General features: G+C 39.2%; 1 long non-coding RNA gene across 3 annotated transcripts; it reads left to right on the forward strand.

Annotated features, from left to right (window-relative positions):
* The first annotated feature begins 1,370 nt into the window (after positions 1-1,370).
* On the forward strand, positions 1,371-9,501 carry LOC124172706. 3 transcript variants are annotated; one of them, XR_006868254.1, is made up of 4 exons: positions 1,371-2,259; positions 2,885-3,080; positions 4,233-4,409; positions 9,112-9,501. It is a non-coding gene; the product is annotated as an uncharacterized LOC124172706 (long non-coding RNA). The 3 variants fall into 3 exon arrangements; XR_006868255.1 differs by having other exon boundaries at positions 2,907-3,080; XR_006868253.1 differs by lacking the exon at positions 1,371-2,259 and having other exon boundaries at positions 2,285-3,080.
* The last annotated feature ends 286 nt before the right edge of the window (positions 9,502-9,787 follow it).

Here is a 9,787-nt window from a genome sequence, read left to right on the forward strand (position 1 = left end):
CAATAGACTAGGGCTGCTTCATAAATAAGAAGTAACTAGAGATTTCTAAGCACGATGGAATTAGTTTTTCCCTCGTGTAATTAGAAATAAAACGTTGCTTTCGGTAATCGGGTACGTAATAATGGGCATAGATGCTGAAAATCTATTCCTAGCAATACGTATTATTGAATGGTTTACTCGAATTGATATTATTATGCACCAAATGAAAAAAAATATTATAGCTGAAAAAATTTACATCATTTTCAGATTTTCGCAGAATATTCGTAGTCAGAACCGCGATACGTGGCCTAAATGAAGATTACTTGTGAGATATTTGCTTGTAAATAGGTACTATTAGTTCCAGTTTTTATGTATTAACTTTTAACTCGGTCACATCATATTGCATAAATATGTCATTTGCTTGAGTTCAGAAGATAGTAATGAGGAAGTTATGGGTTGATTATTTCTATTTCCACATCCATTATTATTTCGGCACCGGAATCTCCACCCCAACGACCCAAAAAGGACACGTGTCATCAAAATCTTTCCTCATACCTTCCTCATCTTTTTGATGTGCCGATGGCACTCCCGAAAAAGCTATTCCTTGTTCTTACAAGCGGACCGACTAAATTTTACTCTCACCCCTCGCTTCATCTCCGTACCCCGTCCAACCTTAGAACAGCCGGCAGGAGTGGTGCACGTGAAGAGACACCCTAATACACCGTCGGAAAATAATCTCGAAAGCGGAGTGCCAACCATCTCAAGCACCTGCAGTGAAGGGGCTACATAATGGTATGTGAAAACCATTTTCGTTAAATATCTGATGCTTACAGTTAGTCGTATGTGAAGAAAGGAATTGGAGCTGAAAACAAGAAATGAGTAAAGGAATTTGTGTCGAGAATAGTGGCTTCAGAGGAAAATGTAAAAATTATTCAATATTATAGAACCCTACCCCGACACTTAGGATTTCTAGTACAAGGAATACGCCGAAATATCTTGCCCAGAACTACCATCATAATCAAACAGCTGTTCACGGAAACTCCTTGTATTTATAACTTGCAATACATTCATCTAAGCCAAAAATTTCCCTATGGCAGTGGCAAAATACCAATGGCGATACCAGTAGAACATTGCAAACTCATTTTCCTCGTATTTTCTTGGATACATAGCGCACAAAAAAATTGAAAGAAAACGGTGGCGCGGGGAAAAAGCCGACAGTATGCAACCCGCATTACGTTTATATCCCACTGTGCGGGTGACGTGATATCACGTCATAAATAAAAAAATTCATAGCTAACAAATTAGGGCCAAGAAAATTTTTTCATTATTTTTCCCAGCTCTTTTGGCACCCATGCATGCGTTTTGCATTAAAAAACGACAGCCGCACCGGGGGTCAATTTTGAGTTTTACATGGTCAGCATTGAAAGTGTTAAACAAAAAATTGCATTTCTTAAAATTACAAATGCATGAGCCCACAGGTCACACTAATTATTTTTGCCGTGTAAGGGATTTTCAGAAAACTTGTGGTGGTGTTGAGGAGTTAGCTGTTAAAATGCTCTTATTTACTTCTTTTACATGACAACATCATTGAATTCTGCATTTCTGTTTTGCAGGGAAGTTTTCACAGGGTCTTGGAAAAATTCGAATTTAGCTTGATGAAACTGAGGATTCTAACATCTTGCAAATCTTCATACTATGTATCATGAAAATCATGCTAAGAAGTGGCCTTATTGCAATCGTTGTTTGCAAGTTTTGAATATATTTTACATTTGAAAGGTTCATTTTAGGAGGCAAAGTCAGAAAAGGGAGTGGCTGTGACAAAATGTATGCTATACCTCTTGTAAATTATAGTGGTCAATTATATATTAACTGATGATTTTAAACGGGTGAGGAATACGAACACTTTAATGAAACATTTGAGGTACTATGTGCTCCTATTATGCTGTTGCATTAAGGTTTTTTTCACTAGCATGGAATACGTTGGCAGTCCTCAAACCAAAATTGATTAAAATTTGAAGATCGTTATTTTAGAGGACATTTACAGTATAAACATCCATGTTTGAATTTTTTAAATAATTTACTCTCCAATAGTGCTCAGAAACCTGTTGGGAAGAAGGTGAGAGACCTGGGGGATATGTTTGAAGATAAGTTGCCTGCCATAACGAATATGGGAGAGATGCAAACGATTCTCATTGCTCCCACTCGGAAAAGCCACGTGATGTAACTCGGTGCCCACACATTCCCCTCTGTCCCAAGTGGTTGCATGGAGAGTGGGGCCTGGTAAGTTGTTTTCACTCAATCCTCTTACTCTCATACATGATCCATAGAAGTTTTGTGACTTTATTTGTGATACGTACTTTGATTTTTAAATCAGTTTGTGTGGACTTCTATTTAGCTTAGGTTTTCACAGATCTAGGCTGAGATTTCTTGAGATGGGTGGAGGACCAAGGAGAAGTAGCTTACTTTAGTTACAATTAGAAGTATGCACCAATTACCGTTTTAAAAAAGGAACTAGCTACAGTTACTTTTTGTAAAACTCTTTGGAAATGTCCTAAATGGTGGGGTAGCTCAGAACTTAGTGGTTAAAAATGATCACCAGTTCAAGATCAAGTGCCAGCCATGGACCAATGTATATTTTAAAAATTTCTCACTTAAATAGAATGATTCTTGCCTGAAATTGCTTACCACCTAAACTTTACTAGCCCTTCCAAGCTTTAATTACATTTTTTAAGAAATGGCTAAGTAAGTAGAGGGATGATCGTGTTTTTTTTAGTATGTTTTGATTTCAGTATTTTTCTGCCATAAAGAGGCAACTGGCGTATTCATTGCCATCTTCACAAAAATCATTACTAGAAAGGTTGTGACATACATACATGATGAATTTCATGTCCTCAATTCATTGCAGTGCAATGTCTCCTTTGGATAAGGTCGTCTGTTTCGAGAAGTCGGATGTCGCGGCTCAGGGGTGCAAGTTCTTGACGATGCCAAGTGCTCTCTCTCCCAGAAGCCCTACAGTGCCAGGATATGCTCTGCTGACCCACACACTTCAACGGAAGGAGAATAGAGAAGTTTGAAGAAGGAAGACGGGGCCATGGGAGAAGGTAAGCAGCCTTTCATTTCCATTCTCTATATTTATGACCTACTGTAAGGTCTATGGTTCGATTCCCATCAAGTTTTCATGTTACCCAGTGTACCTATTCAGTTAGCTTAAAATATCACAATTGTATTAAATCATTTTTCACTTCACAGTGTTGTATATTTTAGAGATTTTTAATTCTTTGTGATACATCATTAATAGATAAGATTATATATGTATTAATTTTACGTATCGAGGAAATTGTGTAAATTTTTGCTTGCATCATCTCCTATTATAAACTTGTGTTTTATTTACCGTGGCAAGGAATGAATAGATTTCTCTTTGATTTTAGATTTTATTGGAGGGTATAATATCTTTATTTTAGAGATTTGTAACTGTTTGTGATACATCATTAATAATTAAAATTAGATTTAATAATTAAGATTAATTTTAGGTTGCCAGGAAATTGTGTAAATTTTGGTCATATCATCTCTTCCTTGTGCTCAGGTTATTGAAGCCAAATTCATGCCCAGATGGGGGTTTACGAAGAGACGATTGTGGGTGCACCATTGATTTCAATGGCAAAGGTGATTCCAAAGACAGTCTTCTTACGCGTCTGAATCAATGTCACATCAATGAGAATTGACTAAGTATTGCTGCATCTATTATTGTGGTTGATGTAAAATATATTTTCTTAGTGAAACACCATTTCATTGGTGTATCCCCCCATCAATGTTCTGTGGTGCTTGATTAAGGGCATTATGCCTTAAATCCACCATTTGAACTATTGAAAGTTGGGGTAAATATGGTCATGGCAGAGGTTTTTCCAACAGGTGATTTCGTAAATGACAGAATCATCATCTAACTTCTGGTTTTCACATGGTTTAAGTAGAAGGATTTCACTCTTAAAAAATGCAAGAATCATTGAAAACAATCCAAGGTTTTCATCTAAAAAAAAACATTTGAAAATGGCGAAAAAGTGTTTTTTTTCCACAAATTATTACTTTCATTTTTCAAATGAAGCGAACAGTTAATGAGCATCTCATTGAATTTTTGGTCCATTGTTTGAATCTAAAGAGAAAATTTTACAATAAGACCTGTGACTGTATGTGTGTGTGCCTCAGGCAATGCTGTCTGCTAACTTCCAGCTGATGATATGACTGACCTATTTTGCCAGGCAGATCCATGGTACAAGAGTGGCTTATGGGGAAGCGGGCGATTGCTACAGCTCCCTAGACTGTCCTGAGGGTCATTTCAGCATCAACTTCAAGGGTACTGGACTCAGGGTTCATAGCAGTAGCAGGGTGCATAGCAGTTCATAGCAGGGGCAGCTGTTCACGTCAGCAGGAAAGACGTGAGTGCATGGCTATTAACTTTTCTTCATCGTGATTAACCATTAAAGTGCTATCCATCAGCCTGGGAGATATGTGCAAGAGTATATAGGGCTGCAGTGGCACAGCAAGGGGGTGTTTTGAGGGATAAAACCCTCCCAGGCTTCAGAGAAATTTTTAAGTTCAATCCATTTTACTTAATTGGATTGATATTACTAATAGAATAGTTTAAGGATTAATAAAATATCCCACAGAAAGCCGTGAAACTCACCATTTTGATTCATTTATCTAAAAATACAGCAATTTATTAATCTTTCACCTACCACTTATCCTGATGGGTATTCCATACGCCACACACCCTGGTATTAGTGGCATCTAAACCCCTTAATTCCTAGCTGCATCACTGTTGGGCTGATCTATTGGCTGGGTTTTTTTGGCACCCAAGCCTTTAATTTTTTGTGCCTCATGTAGCCTTTGTAACTATTTTGTTGTATATGTCATGCTTGAATGTGACAGATATTGTAAAGAATGCATTTTAGGCTTTCTATAAATGTTTAAGTTCAAACCAGCAAATTTGCCAAAAAAGCCCTGGTACTCTTGAGCATACCAGACAAAATAGGCTGGCACTAAAAGGGATAATTATTCTACTATTTAATGGTTTGGTGTCAAAGCAATCCTCTCTGGTCGTGATTTTAAGAGGGCATGTCTGTCTTTAAGAGCAAGCCCTGGGTCATAGGAAAAGGAGGACTAGGGTGAAATCTGCCATAAAAATCATTTGGCTTATCGAATTCAAACCTAGATATCCCAATTGAAGGTGAGATATGCTACCAGTTATACCACCAAGCCATATTTCAGACTGTGTTTACTCAACTTGGTGTTAGAGTTTCAATTCCACATTGTGGCACAGGAGATGGAGGTAGTGCTTACTAAACCACTGTGAGAGAGAAAAGCCTTATACAGTGGAACTTGGTTATAACGGCATCAGCTGTAATGTCAACTCAGGTTTAACGTCACATTTTATGCAGAATAGCCAAAATTTAACATTTTATGTTGTACAAAAACCCGTTTATATCGTCAACAAATATTGTGACGCTCGGGTATAGCGTCAAACATTTTGCAATTCTTAGGTTGGAAAAGTGGTAGTGTGTCTATTATTGGCTATTATGTCCCAAAGTTCATAGAAACCATGTGTAGAAACATCAAAAGCAAAAACAGGTCACAAGCAGGACGCTGAGCTGGTGACGGGATGCAACTCTTTTGTCTAATTGGTGTCTGGAGGGAGCGGGGGCTGTCACGCATACCTGGGTCTTATCCCTTCCCACCCCTACGTTCTACAAGGCCACTGACACAGGCCTACTGTATTGTATTGCTTGTTTCGTTAGTTACGGTAGATCATCAGTCACATCACAGTAAACAGTGTTGCATATAGCAGAACATTTACGTTTTTACTTTGTTCTTTCACTCAGATTTAAGGCTGCTTTTTCATGACGTCACTCGGATATAACGTTAAAAATCTTCAGGTCCCTTTGATGATGTTATAACCAAGTTCCACTGTATTTATGCCCATCACTGCAGTCCAGGCGGTGGAAGCTGTCTGATGGCAGGGCAAAAGGAGGGGTGGATGTGGTTGCAGCACATTTTGCAGCCAATTGCTGTCTCAGAAACGCACCTCAAACCCTCATAGCCTAGTCATACAATGTTTTCACCAAAATAAGCCTCAACTACACAGACAAGCTACTCAAATAACTGAAAAAAAAGGGATTCTTCCTTCACGGTCGTTGTCCCTCCTTTCTTCAGAGAAGCCTTTTGTTCACATGTGACTTGGCGTTTCCCTTGCCCCTACCCCAAATTCCCTTGCCCCTTCTGGCTGTAAAGGGACAACTCTCGGCGGCCGGACTCCATTCAGTTCTTTAACCAGTTTATTAGGAGCAGGAGCAACAACACAGCAACATACTGGAACAACACATTCGGAGAAGGGAAAGATGGAAACGAAATAGGAAAATTTAAATTAGGAATTCAAAATGACATGGGTGAGAAGGCAGTAAATTTTTTTATGGAGAATCTAATTCATCACTAAAGCAAAATGCTTAATTATTACAAATGGCAGAGGTGCACATGGGCAGATACTCAATAGACTGCATCATGTTAAGACAGGGGTTTAGGACTAGAGTGAAAAACTCACGCAGCTTCCCTGTGGCTGATGTAGATTCCGGTTACAACCTGGTTCTTATGAAATGCTACTAAAGGATCCAAAGGACTGAAGAATACCAGAACAGCAAGGAAAGGGAATGTTGAAGCTCTGAATGGGACAGTGAGGATAAAATAGAGGAACTAGTGTGGAATAGTATCGAGGAGGTTGGACAAATGCAGACAATAGAGGAAGGATGGGATTAGAGTGAACCATCAATAATAAAAGCTGCCAAGAAGCCAGTTGGCTAAATTGGTTGTAGAAGGATGAAAAACCTGGATAGCAGAGAAATTATAGGAGAAATGGAGGAGAGAAGGAAGTGGAAAAGTGTGGACATGGAGAAAAGCAAAAGGATGTATGGGGAAACAAATAATTGATTACAATGTGAAACTGAGACAGCAAGGGAGGCTTGAAGGAAAAGACAGTGTGAGGAAAAGGAAAAAATTCAGCAGGAGAGAGAGGCAAAGTTAAAGTCATGAGTCAATATCAGAAGGCAAAGAAATACAAGCCATGTCAAAAATTAAGGGCCTTATCTGAGCATCCCATGGTTCAGAGTAAATGGAAGTAGGTAGTATGTGGAGGATATGTAAAATAGCAGGAAAAAGCCAGGAAGATTAAATATAGTGGACATAATTGCTGTGGAATGTATGGAAATTGTATAAGAAATCCTTATGAAAATATTTAGTGGCAGATTGGAGGGATAGGCAATTCATTCATAGTTTGTACAAGGCTCAGACTGTTGTGCTATTTGCCTTATTTGCAACTAGTGAGAGGATGGAGAATCAGGTTGGGCAGACATTGGCCAAGGAGCGAGGCAATACTCGTCATTGCTTTTTAATGTGTAGACTCATGAAATGGTAAGAGAGGCCTGGGATGAGATGGAAGCTGGAGTTAATATGATGGAAGATACGCTTAAATCAGTTCATTATCCAGTCAACAAGTGGCTGTAGGCTATGGTGGATGTGTTTGACTAGCATTGTGAGGTATATGGCATGATAATAAATCTCCAGAAAACGGTAGGTAAGAAGAAGGTAGTTATGCAGTTTTGAAAAGGATCACAAGCTAGGAATGTAAGACTTGGGACAAGGGAGGTGAGCAAAAACTTGAGCAGGTAGAGCAATTCAACTATTTGAGCTGCGCATTAGCGGGCAACAGATACTGCATGAGGACACCAGAAAGAGAACTGCATTAGCAAAAGAGACATTCATGAATGGGAAAGAGCTGTTGAGAGGTAATTGAGTTAAAGTTATGGGAAAGGCTAGTAAAGAGTCTAATGCTTTACGAGTTGGAAACATGGACGCTAAAGAAGGAGGACGAGAGAAGGCTGGAGGCTTTTGAGATGTGGGTGTGGAGAAGAATGGAGAAATTGAAGTGGACGTAGAGGAATGACAAAGAGCTGGTCATGGTGGGTGAGGATAGGCAGCTTCCAGAAGAAATATAGAGGGGACAGAAGGTTTGGATGGAGAAAGTTTTTAAGCAGGGAAGGGTGGTTGAAAACAGTTTTAGTGAAGGGGCGAATGCTGTGTAAATGTGGGAGATGGAGGAAGCAAAGAATATGTTTGGGTAAAATGAAAGGGAGTTTGCCTTATTTTGAATTGAAGAGGGAAATTCATGCAGAGAAGGGATCCTTACCAAATACTTCATGCAAACCTTCATGCTTCTTAGCTACCGTTTTCTGGAGATTTATTATCATGCCATATACCTCACAATGCTTGTCAAACACATCCACCATAGCCTACAGCCACTTGTTGACTGGATAATGAACTGATTTAAACTTAGTCAGTAGATAACTTCAATGATAACCACGAATTGTGGGGTTAGCTCTGAAATGGACTACACCATTGGTGTGGCTTCTTGGAAGTCCACATTCCTTTGCATTTTGGACATCTTGCATCGATCTTTGATGGATCCCAACGGCCCAAATGAAGCAACTAGTACGATGAACCTTGGTAATTTGCTATGGAACCCAATGAACCTGGGTCGCCACTGTGGCCTGAAAAACCAAAGATCTGTGGTTTCATTTGTGGGACCCGGGAATTTTGTGCTTTTGCACTTAATATTAATTTCACCGCTTTTAACTAAGCAAAGATGAAATATTCAACAACCATGAAAAGTGTTTATGTCATTGATGAACTAAGAAAAAAATAGAAGCTCTGGGGGTTAAATAAATATTCTGTAACTTTGTATGTTCCACACAGCTTCATTAAGTAAACCTTGCCTTGTTTTAACTGTCGTATGTAATTCTCAAGAGGTTATACACTTTATTACTATGTTGTATTAATCTGTCATTCCATAGTCTATTATTATATGCCATTATCATGAGGTGTTTCATCTTGAGAATGATATGTGAGGGCTGAAACTGGTTTAGGTTTATCTAGTATGATTAACTGGAATTTACTATGTTCCAAGATATTTGCCAGCAGATGTAAGGTGTCACAAAGTAAACTTACAAACCGTGAAAGATATAAATAGGGGAGGGTTCGCACGCCTACTTGTAAAAAGCACATGGAAATAAGTGTTTGATTCTCCTCACACAGGATGGTCAGTCTGTGGTGGGAAGGTGTCATGGCAAATGCGGAGCCTGCCACCCAGCAGATGAGGTGGCCTCGATGAGATGGAGGTGGCCTCCGTGGGCAATAAACAACATCCACGCTTGTGTCTTCAGGCAGGGGCAGCAGGAAGATGTTGCTCAGCCACTAAATACATTAAAATCATTGTCGTCACGCATGAATGTGATCGATGAATGCACGCCATTGGAACGATGGCAGGGTGAAAGATGAAGTTAGGGAGATGAAATTAAGCGGAGCAGGTCTCGAGCTTTCAAGACCCCCTCGTCGGAATGCTTTAATAACTAGTTTTAATAGGTGATAATTAAGACAAGTTTCCCTGAGCTCTGTGCCTCATGCATGCATTGGTAACCTCAGACGATGTAAAACTCCTATCCTCTCGTGTAGAAACTAGGTCCCTGTGACGTCACGTGGAGTGGCATCGCATGGGCGCCAATCTGGCCTTTTTCAAGTGAGGATAAAATTTGACCCTTGCCATTCGTCTAAACCGGCATTTCAAAAGCCAAATAATTTGTGTATTATGAATACACTAATGGTTGGTAACGATTTGCAATCAATGCCTTTCGTTTTCTTTGATGAAGGAAACTACTTTATTGCAGCATAGGAGTAAATTTTGTGAGCATAAATGTAATTTCAAACATAATGA

This window comes from Ischnura elegans (assembly GCF_921293095.1).
Source record: "Ischnura elegans chromosome 13 unlocalized genomic scaffold, ioIscEleg1.1 SUPER_13_unloc_2, whole genome shotgun sequence".
NCBI classification, from domain to species: Eukaryota; Metazoa; Arthropoda; class Insecta; order Odonata; family Coenagrionidae; genus Ischnura; species Ischnura elegans.